We start from the raw sequence: 16,561 nt of genomic DNA on the forward strand, positions 1-16,561 counted from the left end.
TGACCAAAACCGAGAGGATGTTTTTTTTATATAAACCATGTATGTGTTGCGTTTGTTTACAAATGTTGTAACATATGCACATCAATATACAGATGAAATATAACCCGCCCCCCGCTATCCAAGAAAACGAGGGTCGTTCCAAAAATAAATCCTCCTATTTCTTACCCCAAAAGTTTAAGAGGTACGAAGACGGAAGCGATACCATTAAATCGAACGATTTTTTTGCTCCAGTTTTTTTCTACCTAGTCCCCACCATTCGCAATGTACCTTTGCCAAGAATTCAATAACACACCTCTCCTTCTAACGCTCGTCCACGAAAAAAATTGTGGTTTTTTAAGTATCACACCGTCTATACCTGCAACAGAGGGATGAAACTGTCAAGTCATGAATGCGTAAGTTTAGTCATCAAAACAATGCAATTTGCAATCCTCTCTGATCCATTAAGGCGGAATAAAAAATAAGAGGTATTATTTTTAGAAGATACCGTCGTACAATATCAGCGACGTTGGATCATGTAGTTATGTATATTAGTTATCTGAGCGTTCTGCGTGATCACTTCCGTTGCGCATTGTTTTAGCCGACCGACTCTTCGTCGCCCAAAACGATATTCTTCAACTATTGTTCTTTTCACAGTTCTGCTATGATTCGCAGATCGAAATCCATAAATTGAGATTAGCTTCATTCAATTTCCGATCTACATCTAAGTTTATAAGCCTTCTTGTACTTTTTGACAAATTCACACCCAACAAAAAAGAAAAAAAGAAAATACATAGATTTTCTTTAATTTTACTTTAATGTTCTTGTTTCTTCTTCTTCTTCTTCTTCTTCTTCGTCATCATCATCATCATCATCATCATCATCATCATCATCATCATCTTTTCCGTTCATCGTCTACAGCCGAGCCTGCGCTAATCCTAACTCTACTCCTTACTCTAGCTTTTCATCAACTACTAGACAGAAGCTAACATCTAGATCAGGATTTGAACAAAACTTCAGGACACCATGCAGCTCCTGAACAGAGCAAAGGGTTTTCACGGAGCACTAACAAAATAATTTCTAAAATGAATATGAAAAAAACATTAATTTCAAATTTTTACATGAACTAATGATCTTTGGGTTCCTGTAGAGAAGCAACCACAAACCATTAACAAATTTGCTTCTTTAGAATGTTGGAGATGTCAGTTATGAAATATATACCAGCTGAGAGAATAAGCTAAGTATGATATTAACAATGAAAAAGAATTTGTCGAAGAAAAGCACAACTAAGGAGTTGTCTTTATTATTGTACTTTTTAAATTTATTACAAAAAATCAGGCCAGATTTTTTTTTTTTGACAATAGACTTACCACTTATCAGGATCCGGAGGTCACCTAAGGGCAAGGGTTGATGTATGGCAGTCAATGGGACAATATCATAGTAATCATAAATAATGGAAATTTGGAAAATTGAATTACTTAAGAGGACGGCTCACCAAGAATTTGTTTACGTTGGTTTGTTGGTTGTTTTTGTTTTACGGCATATCAACCCTTTTCGGGTTATTTAATGCCGAATCCAAAGATTTTGAAGTAAATTTTTAATAGAATATATTTGTTGTTTTCAAGTCGGTTTCTAGTTAACCCATAGTTGGAAGCCTAACAAGTACTACCACTCCGGATCAAAGTGAACCTGGGAGCAATGGTAATTAAAGGGTGGCTCCACACACTCCCAAAGCCCACAAGCTGTGGCCTCACCACTGGATATAGTTTAAGGTCATATCCAGGACCTGTTTACGTTGGACTTAAAGACGATCATATTGTAATCATTGAAAAGCAGGAAAACGGAATAGGTGTGCAGTTCAAAGGAAGTTTTTTTTTATTGAATCTACGTTCAGATTAAGGCACAGATAAAGGGTTGGGGAAATTATTGATAAGGCTTTCAGCTAGACGAGTGTTTTTCGTAAAAGTTAGGCAAAGGGGGAGGACCATGGATTAGAACTCAGACGAGCATTTTCCATGAAAATAAAGATAAAGCAAAGACAGATGCACACCATATCTACTGTGGGGAAAAGGTTGCATGGAAGAGAAAAGGACACTCTAACTAGGCTACAAAGTATATTTTGAACTCTGTCAAGGTAAGATAAGCTTCTCCTAGCAGCTCCTGCCCATGAGTAGCAACGGTACTCCATCCTTGGACGTATTTGATTCTTATATAGGTAGAGAATTACATCGGCAGTGAGATATTTACTGGAAAGGTAGAATGATCTCACGATTTTGCCAGCAATCTTGGCAACGGGTTTGATGTACGTGTTCCATCTCAGAGCAGGAGTAAAGACCAGACCAAGAAGCTTGTCAAAACATGGAGCCTCACCAAGAAGAGAGCCATTCATTTCAATTGATGCCAGACAGCGATTAGAGTGTTGATGATGTAAAGACAGAAGCTGGTTTAAAAAAATGACCAGTCACCTCCTTCCCCATTGCACCATGCGTTCAATATGAGAAGAGCGAATCAGAGAAGACTTAGTCGCTTACGGCATTTGACGGTTTGCCATAGATGGTAGTGTTTAAAAACAGAAGGAGCTGTTAAGTACAAAATATCAAAAACTATCAGGATTAATTAAAAATAGCAGTTGAATTCGATATTTAAGCCGTTTAGAAGTCCATAGGAAACGAATTCACTCACTCACACACGCATACACACACATACGGGCACACACAGAAATTAATCTGCTTTATCAAATCTATCAACACGTGATTTGAATAAATATTTTGCCCTGACAAGAGTAATACCACATAACGAGCGACCAGAATATTTTTTCTACATACTCACCAGATTCACAATGCCCTTTTGTCAGGAATTCAATGACGCGTCTTTATTTTTGACGCGCGTCCATGACGTAGACTTAAACACCGTCAACATCTGCAACAATGAGATGGAACTTTCAGACAATAAATGCATAAGTTCAATCATTATGGCTATGCAGTTAACAAACTCTTTGGATCCATTTTGACGGAATAAAAATAGAAGACATTACTTTCGAACACCCCTAGTACACACGTATTCTATCGAATCCGGGAAGGATACGGCCGAACTCGAAACCCGAGGTTACACAGAAAAATCCCCGAACTTAAGATACACCTGGAGGAGGTCGGAGGTTATATCGACCGAAACGTTGCAAAAATGACATTGAAAATGAGAGCAGTAGTCTGAAGAATCCAAATAAAACGAATATATGTATACTAGCTGGCTTGGCACTGTTTTTAATACGTGTTTTCAAAGCTACTTAGTTTTAACATTATAAATATGTCAAGTGAACATTCCTGCATGCGCATTCGTGAAACAGTTAGCAAACAGTTTTCCCCCTTGGAAGCCCTTTTTTTTAAATAAACACCGGTTTAAAATTCTTTCACGTGTCTGAATATTCTATATACCAAATCTCAAGTCTGTAGATCAAAAATCCGTGGGGTATATAGGTTGAGAAGTGTCCTCACACACACAGACACAGACACACACACACACACAGACAGACACACACACACACACACACACACACACACATTCTTACTTCTATAGACATACCAGCAGGCCGCCCGGCGTTGCCCGGTCGTAAAATACGCATAATTATTATATTTTTATTAATGCAGATTTCTTATTCATTAAAAGCATAAATATTGTAGGTAATAAACGTAGCGTTAAATTTATAAAACAAAGAAAAGAAAAACGGAAAGAAACTGAGACACGTGCATGCGAGTATTATGTTTTTTTAACAGTTTACTTCTTGTAAGTAAAAGAAAAAACAAATATACTCGAGATGAGATCGAAAGAGAAAACCTTAAAAGAGTGAGTCGAATACAATAAACATTAGACTTAAATGAAATTTAAAAAGCGTTTTAAAACCTACTTATCCTTAACATAAATAACCTGCCATGTTTCTCGGCGGCGCATGCGTGGTCGTGAAACCGTTGACAAACAGATAAAAATCCAATGATCTCCATGTAACAGCTTTTCGATTTTGATCCCTCAATGGCTTGTTTCTTTGGGATGAAAACCGATTAAAAAGTTTTCCGTCTGCTTGAATATTGTATATACCAAATTTCAAGTCTGTAGATAAAAATTCGTAAAGTATATAGATTGAGAAATGTTCTAACACACTCACATTCTCACTTTAAGCACGGTAGAGAGAGCTCAAACTTTCTGCCCGCAGCTTTGCAAAGAACCGAATGTATCTACTCCGTTTCATGTTCCATTTTATAGACTTATCAGCACAAAATTTCTGATTTCACCGAAGCGCTCGATAATGATTCGTAAGAGAATCTACAGCATTAGACATCAGAGTTCTTATTCTTTTTGCTAATACTATTAAACATACTATTAAACATTCTATTAAACACACTATTAAACACGCTATTAAACATAATATCTAACATGCTATTAAACATACTATTAAACATGCTATTAAGCATACTATTAAACATGCTATTAAGCATACTATTAAAATACTATTAAACATACTATTTAACATGCTATTAAACGTAATATTAAACATGATATTAAACATACTATTAAACATACTATTATACGTGCTATTAAATATACTATTAAACATGCTATTAAACATACTATTAAACATACTATTAAACATGATATTAAACATACTATTAAACATGATATTAAACATACTATTAAACATACTATTATACGTGGTATTAAACATACTATTAAACATGATATTAAACATACTATTAAACATACTATTATACGTACGATTAAACATACTATTAAACATGCTATTAAGCATACTATTAAACATACTATTAAACATACTACTAAACATGCTATTAAACATACTATTAAACATACTATTAAACATGATATTAAACATAATATTAAACATACTATTATACGTGCTATTAAATATACGATTAAATATGCTATTAAACATGATATTAAACATACTATTAAATATACTATTAAGCATGCCGCTAACCACAAAATAAGAATGAATGTACTTGCAGAAAAATAAGACGATTGACCCAATTTTTTCGGTTTGTATTTTCATGTCAACGATATCGATATTTTTGCTTTTCGAATATTGATTTTACCTGATGTTGTCTACATCCTGGAGAATCGATACTTGTAAATCATCGTTTACCAATATATTGACTGTACTTATCAGTATTCGTTAGAAAAAAGGGAGGAAAAATGACCTCTGTCTAGAAGTATTTCCCAATCTATTGATAAAGAAGAGAGAACTTATAGTACACTTTGATCCTTGTAATTATTATTCGCTTATAGATTGGCCCTACGTTCGTATTATTTGGATTCTTCGGACTACTGTTCTAATCTTGTATGTCATTTTCACAACATTTCGATCGATGCAACCTCCGATCTTCTTCAGGTATATCTGATCGAACTTGAAAATTTTTCTGTCGAACTCGGGAATTTAGACGGAATTTTTAACAGAACCTTTTATTTAATTTATGGTGATATCATGCCGTCGTTTCGACAGCTAGCTATGACTGGATAGAGGCCCTAAGGAATTCGCAATTGTATTTTTCGGTTGCTCACACTAAGAATTGAACTTTCAACCTTCAGGAGTATATTACTTTCAAGATTGAAGTACTCCAACCACTGCGCCATAGGTTATTGAAAATGACTCTCGCGATGAGAACTGCAGTCCGGAGAATATAAATAATACGAATAGTGAAGCCTTATCTAAAAAAAAACAAAAATGTGAAATGGTCCTTTGTTGTCTACATTTTAGGATATTAATACTTTAAAATCATTATTTTCTAATGTGGTGAATGTACGCATTATAATAATGATATATCTTAGTACATAATGATTTTAAAGTATCGACTTCTAAAATGTAAACATAGGACCAATGAATAACTGACTAGGAATGGTAAGGACCTACTTCTTGCATCCCCATCTGACAGTATATTCGCAGTTACTTGCCTCCTAATTCTATAAGAATTAAACGCGATGTAACTTTGTTTAATGTAGACGGAAATCCAGTTCTCAACAGGGGGGAGGTCATGTTGTATAAGTGACGAACAACGCTGGAATATATCGGATCCAGGCAAAACCAGATGTAAATGTGGTTGCTGATTATTAAACAGTGAGATAAATATTTAGCTCGGGATTGAAATTGCTTAAAGTTCAAAGCATATAGAACAATAGAAGAAAAATGGCAAAATAACTGAACATTAATTCCAACCAATGGGATTCTAAATAATGGACATAAACAAAGACGCAGTCTGAGACAGAAATAAGAGAAAGATAGATAGATAGATAGATAGAGAGAGAGAGAGAGAGAGAGAGAGAAAGAGAGAGAAAGAAAGCCCGACCGACCAACCCTACACCACCTTCCATACCTACTTCACTCTCTTTTGTCATACTTCACTGTAAAATAAATAAAACTTTATTGATTTAACAAGTTGTTGTTTGTTTAAAAACACCACGATTGAATGTACTATGATCGAGCATTCTGTAAACGTGCGTCTATAAAATATATAGACAACAAAAAACATTTAAATATAAACAAATATAAAAATGTATTTCAGTCTAGAAAGAATTTTTCTTTCACTGAACAAAGAAAGAAAAGATGAAGTGCGGTATCGAAACTTATACTTCACTCCGAACCTTTTCATTATTATGTGACGATTGGTTTATTCTGTATTTACTACGCACCATAAATAAATCGACACTTCTAAGTAATTATTAGGAGTAGGACAACAGAATATTATTTTCATTGCTGTGTCTCTCGAGTATATATCCGTTGATAACGTATATACTTTTTTTTAAGTGATGTGGTTCTCGCTTGATTAACTGTATCTAACTGGGTTGGATATATACTTGAGGGTCAAAACAATAAAAATATTCTATTGTTCTAGTTTTTCTCTCTCTCTTTAAATAGGGCTCAAAAAGAGTCTCTAATTTAATATTAAACCCATGGTCGGGACCCTAACAGGTACTACCACTCCGGGTCAGAGTGGACCTGGGAGCAATGGTAATTAAAGGGTGGCTCCACACTCCCCAAAGCCCACAAGCTGGGGCCTCACCGCTGGATATAGTTTAAGGTCATATCCAGGACCCCCATTGAAGGACTTTTACCCTCTGCAGGGGGGGGGGGGCAGTCGGCTTATTCTAATGCCCCACCGACAGGGCCTCTTTACTGTTGAGATCCCTAAATGCTAGAAAGCTTTCTACAGTTTTTTTTTCTCCTGAATAACTAGACCTTGGAATTTCCTTCTTGCAACCTTCAACCATCAACATTCTGATCCACATCTGACATCAATTGAAATGAATGGCTCTCGTCTTCAGGAGGCCTCAAGTTTTGACAAACTTCTTGGCTTGACCATTACTCCTGATCTTAAATGGAATACGTACATCAGATCTGTTGCCAAGACAGCTGGAAAAATTGTGGGATCTTTCTATCGATCCGGTAGATATCTCACTGCTGATGCTATTCTCTATCTATATAAGAGCCAGGTACGTCCAAGGATGGAATACTGTTGCCACATCTGGGCAGGAGCTGCTAGAAAGGACTTGGCCTGCCTTGATAGAGTTCAAAATAGACTTCGTAGCCTCGTAGGAGATGTCCTTTTCTCTTCCTTACAACCTTTATCTCACAGAAGAGATGTTGCGAGTTTGTCTCTGATGTATCGTTATTTTCATGGAAAGTGTTCGAATGAGCTTCAATCTATGGTTCCCCCTCGCAAAACTTTCACAAGAAACACTCGTCTAGCTGTAAACACTATCAATAATTCCCCCCACTCTTTATCTGTGCCTAAACCTAAACGTAGATTCCATGAACAAAGCTTTTTTCTTAGAACTGCACGCCTGTGGAATTGTCTTCCGTTTTCCTGCTTTCCGGCTGACTACAATATGGTTGTGTTCAAGCCTAACGTAAATAAGTTCTTGATGAGCCGTTCCATATAAGTTATCAACTTTACCAAATTTTCATTACTAATGATTACTATAATGTCCAATTTCTACTGTACACTCTTTAACCCTTATCCTTGAGTGGCCTCTTGGCCTTGATAATGTGGTGATGCCTATGTAAAAAAAAACAAAACAAAACCTGTTTCCCTGACTATACTGATATGCAGAAGTTTAAACGTAACGTAAACCAACGTCTTGTTAATCTTTCTTGGACATGGTGCCGATTAGATGCCTTGTTAGGGGTGAAAGGCAAAAAAAAAATAATAATAAAATAATAATAATAATAATAATTCTTCCAATTTTCTGTGTATAAGAAAATCGTTTTGTCTAGACTATCACTTTCTTTAATTATCTTTTTCGTCATTCGCACATTCACATTAGTATCTGTCTCTATTGTAGCTTTGCCGGTCCGTAATAATCGGAGCTAGGACAATAGAACATTCTTACTGTTTTGACTCTTGAATATCTGTTGATATTTTATATATTTTTTATACGAACTGCTTGGTTGAGTAACTGTGTCGAACCGTGTCGGATATATACTCGAGAGTCAAAACAATGGAAAGAATATACTATTGTCCTAGCCCTAGTCATTATGTACCAATGTGTTGCGGGTACTTATTAGTATTTCTTTCCCGCTGATTAATTCTCCCACCTATCCGTGTATAGGGAAATCTTTATTTCTAGTATATCACGTTCTTTAAATGTCCCTTGTTTATCGACATCTTACTTATTTCTACGTTGGTACTTCATTGCTTGGAAGTCGGAATTGGTGAAAGTATGAACAATGAAAGATTTTGTGAATAATTATCGCGTCTGTTTTCTTTCTTACGCCGTAGACACGTGAGATCTCGCCGCCATCTGTAAAGTCACCGTACGTGACTTTAACTCATGGGAAATGAATTCCTATATGGTGACGATATCTCATGCCGTTTAAGATTTACTAATGTATATCAAATCTATCTATCTCTGTATATCTATAAAAGTGAAAATGTCTGCGTGTTTGTGTGTTTGTACATCTCCGTACCAAATAACTCTGTCAATTCTCAGTCTAGAGAGTCGAGATCTGTCATAACGGGTATTGAGATTTGGGGAAATCTTTTTAATTGGTTTTCGGACAGAAATTTGGCTTGCAAAGGGGTCAAAGTTCAACAATTTGATCTTTGAAAACTCTACCAAACTCCTCCGCCAATTTTGGGTCTAAACACTTGGAATTTTGAATGTAGGTTACTTGGACATGGATCAAACTTTATAATTTGGTTTGAGTCTAAAACACTAAAAGTTATGGGGTCAAAATTAGGGTTAAAGTCAAAAATATTTTTGACCTCTGTGGTCTCTACCAAATTACTCAGCCAATTTCTGATCTAAACATTTAAAATTTTAAAGGGTATTCAGAGATAAGGCAAGCTTTTTATTCGGTTTGGGTCGAGAATTTGAGCAGCCAAGGGGTCAAAGTTCCAAAGATTTGACCTTTGCGGTGTCTAGCAAACTACTCAGCCAATTTTGGGTCTAAACATTTAAAATTTATATATAACAGGTATTAAGAGATGCGACAAGCATTTTAATTAGTTTTGGGGCGAAAATTTACCTTAATTTAAAGTCGAAGTTCAGAGTTGACATTTTCGGATTCTACCAAATTTCTCCGCCAATTTTGTGTCTAAACACTTGAAATTTTAGATATAGGTAACTTGGACATGGGTAAAACTTTGTATTTTGATTTGGAACCAAAATAGTAAGTGCTAAGTGGTCAAAATTGGGGTCTAAATTATAAAACAATTACCTCTGCGGTCTCTACGAAATTACTCAGATCATACATAAAGTATATTCACATGTATGGCAAGTTATGAAGAGTATACAGGGCCCGAGCAAAGCCGGGCTGAACTGCTGGTTTATATATAAAAGTGAGAATATATGTGTGCGTATGAGGGCACTTCTCAACTCATATACTCAACGAAATTGTTATCTATGGACTTGAAATTTGGTATATAGGATATTCAGACATGTAGACAATTTCTAATCAGATTTCATCTGAAAAAGAAAATTTGCTAAGAGATCAAAATAAGCAAATCGATACGTGGGGTCTGTCAAATATTTATGTATTTGTCAATTATTTCACGACTGCGGATGCACGGTCGAGAAACATGACAGCTTCTTTATTTTCAGAATGAGACTTTTTGAAAGAACTTTGTTAGAATTTGTCGGACTTGTGTAATGGTTGGTGTTCTTGACCCGCTGACTTTAGATTTTAGTATCGATCTCAGCTTCAGTGTCTTTTATTTTTTTTTAGTTACAAGAAGTGAATTGTTTAGATGAAAAAAACATAATACACGAATGCACAAGTCTTGGGTTTTGTATGAATTAAAATTTATGCGTATTTTACGACCAGAAAACGCTGAGTAACCTACTAGTATATAAATAAAAGGAGAATGTGTGTGTATGTGTGTGTGTGTGTGTGTGTGTGTGAGGACACTTCTCAGCCTACATATTCAATGATTGGAATTTGGTATATAGAGTATTCAATCATGTGGAAAAGCTTTTAATCTGTTTAAGGAGACAAAATTTTAAAATTGTTACGCGGGAGGCCATCGCATCTATGTTTCCAACTGTTGCACAACTACGTATGCGCAGTCGTGAAATATGCCATTTCATGTTAAGTTTTAGTTGGTTTGAAAATACTGTTTAAAAGTAATGTCAAGCTGGTGTAAGTGTCATCGTACATGAGTCGCTGTGGTCAGGTTTCGATCTCAGCTCTAGTATTTTTTTTAATTACAAGATGTGAACTATTTAGAAAATACTGAATACAGCATGCACATGTCTCAGTTTCTTTTGCTTAATTTCTTTTGAGGGGGGTATGACATTACTTTTAATACATACACTATTTCTGTTTACCTTCAATAATTATTCTACATTAATTAAAACATTATATTCCTGCGTATTTTACAACCGGGCAACGTCGAGGATCCTGTTAATCTATCTATCTATCTATCTATCTATCTATCTATCTATCTATCTATCTCTCTCTCTCTCTCTCTATATATATATATATATATATATGTATATATATATATATATATAAAAGTGAAAGTGTCTGTGTGTCTGTGTATCTGTGTGTGTGTCTGTGTACATTTCCCTACGCAATAACGCTGTCAATTTTTAGTCTACAGACTCGAAATTTGATATATAGGGTACGGAGATTTGGGAAAATCGATCTGATCGGTTTTTGGCCAGAAATTTGTCGATTAAGGCGTCAAAGTTCAACGATTTGATCTTTGAGAACTCTACCAAACTCCTTCGACAATTTTTGGTCTAAACACTTGAAATTTTAGATATAGGTTCCTTAGACATGGATCTACATTAATAACTTGATTTGAGCGCAAAACAATAAATTTTAAGGGGTCATAATAGAGGTCAAAGTTAAAAAAATTGACATCTGCGGTCTCTTCCAAATTACTCAGTCAATTTCTGGTCTAAATATTTGAAATATTACATAAAGAGTATCAGAGATAGGGCAAGCTTTTTCATAAGTTTGGGTCAAAAAGCTTTAGTTACCAATATATAAATGTATGTATGTATGTCTGTTTGCATGTCTGCCTTAAACTTTACATAGAGGCGACGGATTTTACCAAGATCAGTATCGTTTTAAAATTCGATCTTTCATACGACAAATATAAAAAAATTGGCTAAAAACATTAATATCTTCCCCTTCAACTATGCACTTTCTACAGGAGGAGGGGTCAGTTTTTTCGCCGATATTTTTTAAAGTTATCCTTTCCTTTAGATTGTCTAGCCTTAATTTAAAAAAATGTCGCTTCCGGTTGTAACCCCTAACTCGAGAAGGTGGTTAAGGACCCCCTTTTATCTAGAAACTTCGGCTCGTGTAGTCTAGTTTTCTCTGAGGTTGTTACATGAAATCAGATATGCTGAAAAGCGAATATTAAAGCAGCGGGCAGGAAGAAAGACAAATAATTGTGGTCTAATCTAGTGTTTATTTTCACAAAATTATGTACAAAAATGTTTTTACAATTCTCATTCCATTCGTAGTAAGTTTTTTCCAAAGTCTCAAATCTCTTCACAGACAGCGACAGACGGTTGGATGTGGGAAGTGAAGGGGTCACGTCTCTTCTCGGATTCAACAAGCAATCTCCAACTAATCTGATCTGCGACTCAACTAAAACTGACTAATTTTCGTACGACATTCGTATATATAGTAAGGTATTTGGATGGGGTGGAAATTCTCCCAGCTAATAAGATTTCGCCACGATATCGAAAGCTTTAGGGTTTTGCGTGGGTACGATTCCCGTACTTGAAATCTGAATTACTCATTATCACGATTTCCAAGGTAAGATGTCAATTCTGACATCCGACCTTGAGTGCATTTAAGGCCATACAATGTTATAAATGAAATTTCCTGTCATCAACTTTTAGCCGTAAAAATATGTTTCTCTGGTTTCAAACAATATCTATTTTGACATGAAATAAAAATATATATATTCATCTTCTCTATCTTAAATCCTTAGGTTATCTGGCGTCACCCGGGAATAAAAATCTACTTCAGCGTAGTTCTAACGCTCCTCAATGGGGGATTACGTTACATTCGCCCCCATTAGACTATATTGCTTCGTAGAACCAATGGAGTCTAATCCCTTTTTACAGTTCGCCGTCAGATTTTTTTCACAGACCCCTCTCTCCATCCTCAAATTATCCGTCAACAAGATAACAAATAAACAATCCCATATCCACCCTTTTTATGCAGGGTTCTCCCCCTTTTCTATTAAAAAATCATAAGAAAGTTAATTCCAAAAGTTCGTAAAATCATCAAAAATGTAAAAAGTTCGAAGTAAAATCATAAAAAATGTAAAAGTTCAAAGTTCGTCAGGGCTAATATAATTTCTTTTTTTTCATATGCCATATTTTTCTTTGGTTATATATTTTTTTCAATTCCCATTAATAATTCAAAGATAAGATAATCATTAAAAATAGTTACTCAATAAAATGCAATAAGTTAATCAATCAGCTCATAAGAGTTACTTCCCTTGTTTAAAAGTTTTATCCTTTTTTCTTTTCATGCACCATCAAAATAAAATTACTCGATTTTTTCAAGGCTTTATAAGAGTTATTCCTCTTTTTCCAATTTCTTCTCATCAATTTTATCATAGTTCAATTTTTTTCCACAGAGTCACAGTCACAATTTACAAGAGTTTTTTTTTTCAAGCTTTTTTTTCACTTCGCTGCTATCAACAGCACAGTCTCGTAATACAGGGTATGCAGCCCTAATTTTTTTTTTTTATATAGTTAAACCTTTAGCTTATATTTCACAGTTCAAGTCTTGTTTCTAAGCATCTTGTAAGATTTTCTTTCACTGAGGACTTCTCACCTCAATAGACGGTCATTCAAGGTATCGTTGGGACTTTCTTTCGACGGTTCTCAGCTCAGCGCCCTGCAAGAAAGAAAATATCTTTGTCGTCTTCAGTTTCTCTGGATTTCAACATCAGGTTGCACTTCGTTTTCGTCAGCATCAGCAGCCGCATCTTCCAGAATCACAGGCGGTCTCGAACCAGGATCTCTTCCTCTCCTGCCACTTATGCAATTGGCTTTGAGATGCTCATCACCTTGCCTTCCTCTCATCTTCGCTCTCTTCACGCACCATGCAACCATCAACAATAGCACACTTATCGTTACTAGCGTACTCATTCCAGCTCATGTCACCACTACCTTATGAAGCCTATCCCTAGCTTCTGTAACCTCCAGACCGTTTAATCAGGCCTGTAATTCACTCAAATCTATTCGTCTTACTCCTCCCATAGCTTGTGGTAGCCTAAGTCGGGTATGTGGCGGTGAACAATGGATCAGGGGGTCCCAGAGGTCAGTGACGTTAGTTAATTGGTCATTCGCCCTCTCTACCTCAGGTGCTTTTAACAAATACCGTTCCTCAACCTGATAATATGCAGGTAATCCTATGCTCTTTCCCCGGGCTTCACAACCCCTGTACAGTTCTACTATAGTTAAAGGTGGTCCCACCTTGATTATCCCAGCAGCCGTGTTACCGCATACCTTAGACAATTCCATCTTTTATTGCGTGGATACCAACCACGTGCCTTCAGCTACTGGTATAGCCAGTGGCAAAAGACCTTCACTTGCGACTTCAACCTTACAGACGCTATATATCACTTTCTCACGCAACTCATGATCTCCAGTGACATACAACAGACTCTGTGACCGGCAAATTCCAAGACCATTATTTCGTCATATTCCTGCCTCTCGCTGATTCAACAGCATGAATCTGTCTCTTGCCATATCAATTAGCTCATATTCTGACTCCACTTTGTACCTGGCTACCAACCCTAACTTGAGTGCGTCCAGTGAATAGGGTACAACTTGATAAACCTTATATTTGGTTCCTCGTTTTATCGAATCCTCTTCGATAATTTAACCACAAACACTAGTATTTTACCCTCCAAGAGTTTAATATTCGGATATATTATCCTACTCCTCCAAATATCTCTTGTGTTCATTAACGCAGCTATGACTGACAGGCATCGATCTCCCCAACCGTCCTCCAGCTGGAGCGCTCATCAATGCTATTTTTTTCATAACCACAACAGAGCGAACGGGATGCTCAGGTCCACCGAGGGTTAACAATTCGCGATTCTGTCCACGTCGCGTTACACAGTTCCCTCCTTCTGCCAGCTACCGCTCGCTGTTCTGCTAACAGACTATCTCTCCTGGTCTCCACAGATACACCAGCTTGATCACGCCCATCTCCGGAACAAAGCGAGGAAAATCCCGCCTGTCAATACACAACTATTTACAAAAAGTTAAGCACCTTTTTGTAACAGGCTGTTTAAATAGCCAATTAAGTTTCACTAAAATTACTCCTACTTGCCTTCGTACTACCACTTTTTTTTTTGCTCAACATAAACACCCAAACACCCGGGCAACACCGGACGCCCATGCTAGTATATCTATAAAAGTGAAAAGGAAAACTCTTCTCAACGAATTTTTGATCTACCGATTGAAATTTAGTATATAGGATATTCAAGCAGTTGGAAAACTTTTTAAGGGATGCTAAGGGAACAAAATTGAAAAAAGTGGTACACGAGACTGATCGGATTTTTAACAATATGACAGCCTTCTCATGTTTAGTATGAGTTGGTTTGGAAGCACTATTTAAAAGTCTTGTCCAGCTGGTGTGTTTCTTATCGTACTTGACTCAGTGTTTTCGGGTTTTGGTTTCGATCTCGGCTCGAGTATTTTTTTTTCTTACAACAAGTGAACTGTTTAAAAACACATAATACTTGCTTGCACATATATCGGTTTCTTTACGTTTCTTTTTAATTCATTTTTTAAAGGAATTGAACGTTACGTTTAATACCAGCTAACGCCGGGTACATGAGCTAGCATTTATCAAATGTTAGAACCCCCATATCTATAGACACTACTGTAGCTGAGAGAAAAGAAATTGAACCATATATACTTATGCGTCTCGTGATATCTGATACTCTATCGAAGAACAGGTACACCACTTAGTATTCAAATTTTATTCTTATACCAGCAGAGGGCACCCGGCATTGTCCAGCATTGCCCGCTCTTATCCAACAATGCTCAGTAGTAAAATACGCTTAAATATATTTTAATTCATGCAGATTTCGTATTTATAACAGAGCAAGTTCTGTGTTGAATATACCATTGTATCTAATATATAGCACTGATTTTAGAGATGATTGTGTGGTATCAGCTAGAATCGAAACCAAAGTATTCAGCTACGTTCTCTATTGTTTGAGCTTTCGACAGATGAACAAGAATTTTTTTAATAGAACCACTTCAAAGTATGAATGAATTTGCATGCGCAAAAGTAATAGAGTAATATAGAAATATATGCAAGTTAAAATGAATATTTTGTATTTAACCTTGCCGACATATATCTGTACGCATTATTCATCCATCCAAACAAAATTTTACTTATTACAAACCATCCTTAGTGTATGAATACTATTTCCAATTTATTTCGGTGTAATGTTATTAGAGGTTTAAGAGTTTATCGGTTAAATATTTTTAAAAAATCATGCGTGCATTTACTGTTTTATTTATATAGATTTAGTGAGCCATCGCTACATTTGCATTATAAAAATCTATTGTCACGATTCATAGGCACGTTTTCTTTGTGTGTATATCAACGTTTATTTAATCGACATATAATACAATTACATGTTTTCAAAATCATTTTCCAATTGTTGAATAGTGCACTTCTACTCACACTTCCGGTTTATAATTAACTATTCATGCCAGAGTATATATATATATATATATAATTTTTTTTTTTTACTATAATAATTAAATACCTACAGACACTAGTGTTTCATCCTTTCGGGATTCTTCAGTGCAGGGTGTCACAATTACTACCAGTCGAACGATTCGAACCCCGCGACACGAGACATCTCTGGCTCGATTAGCGGAGGCCGTATCCATTCGGCTACCATTAATCGTGTGAAATAGCGTTGAATTTTAAACATTTTAATTTAAATGTTCATTACGTCAGACAGACAGTGATCAAATCGTTATACGACGATCTACGCATAAGAGCTAAATTGACCGATTTTTATTCAACAGAAAGTGCTCAACGATAAGAAACGTATTTCTTAAA

The sequence above is a fragment of the Euprymna scolopes genome, chromosome 35, assembly GCF_053919585.1.
Source record: "Euprymna scolopes isolate OS-2025 chromosome 35, ASM5391958v1, whole genome shotgun sequence".
Lineage (NCBI taxonomy): Eukaryota > Metazoa > Mollusca > Cephalopoda > Sepiida > Sepiolidae > Euprymna > Euprymna scolopes.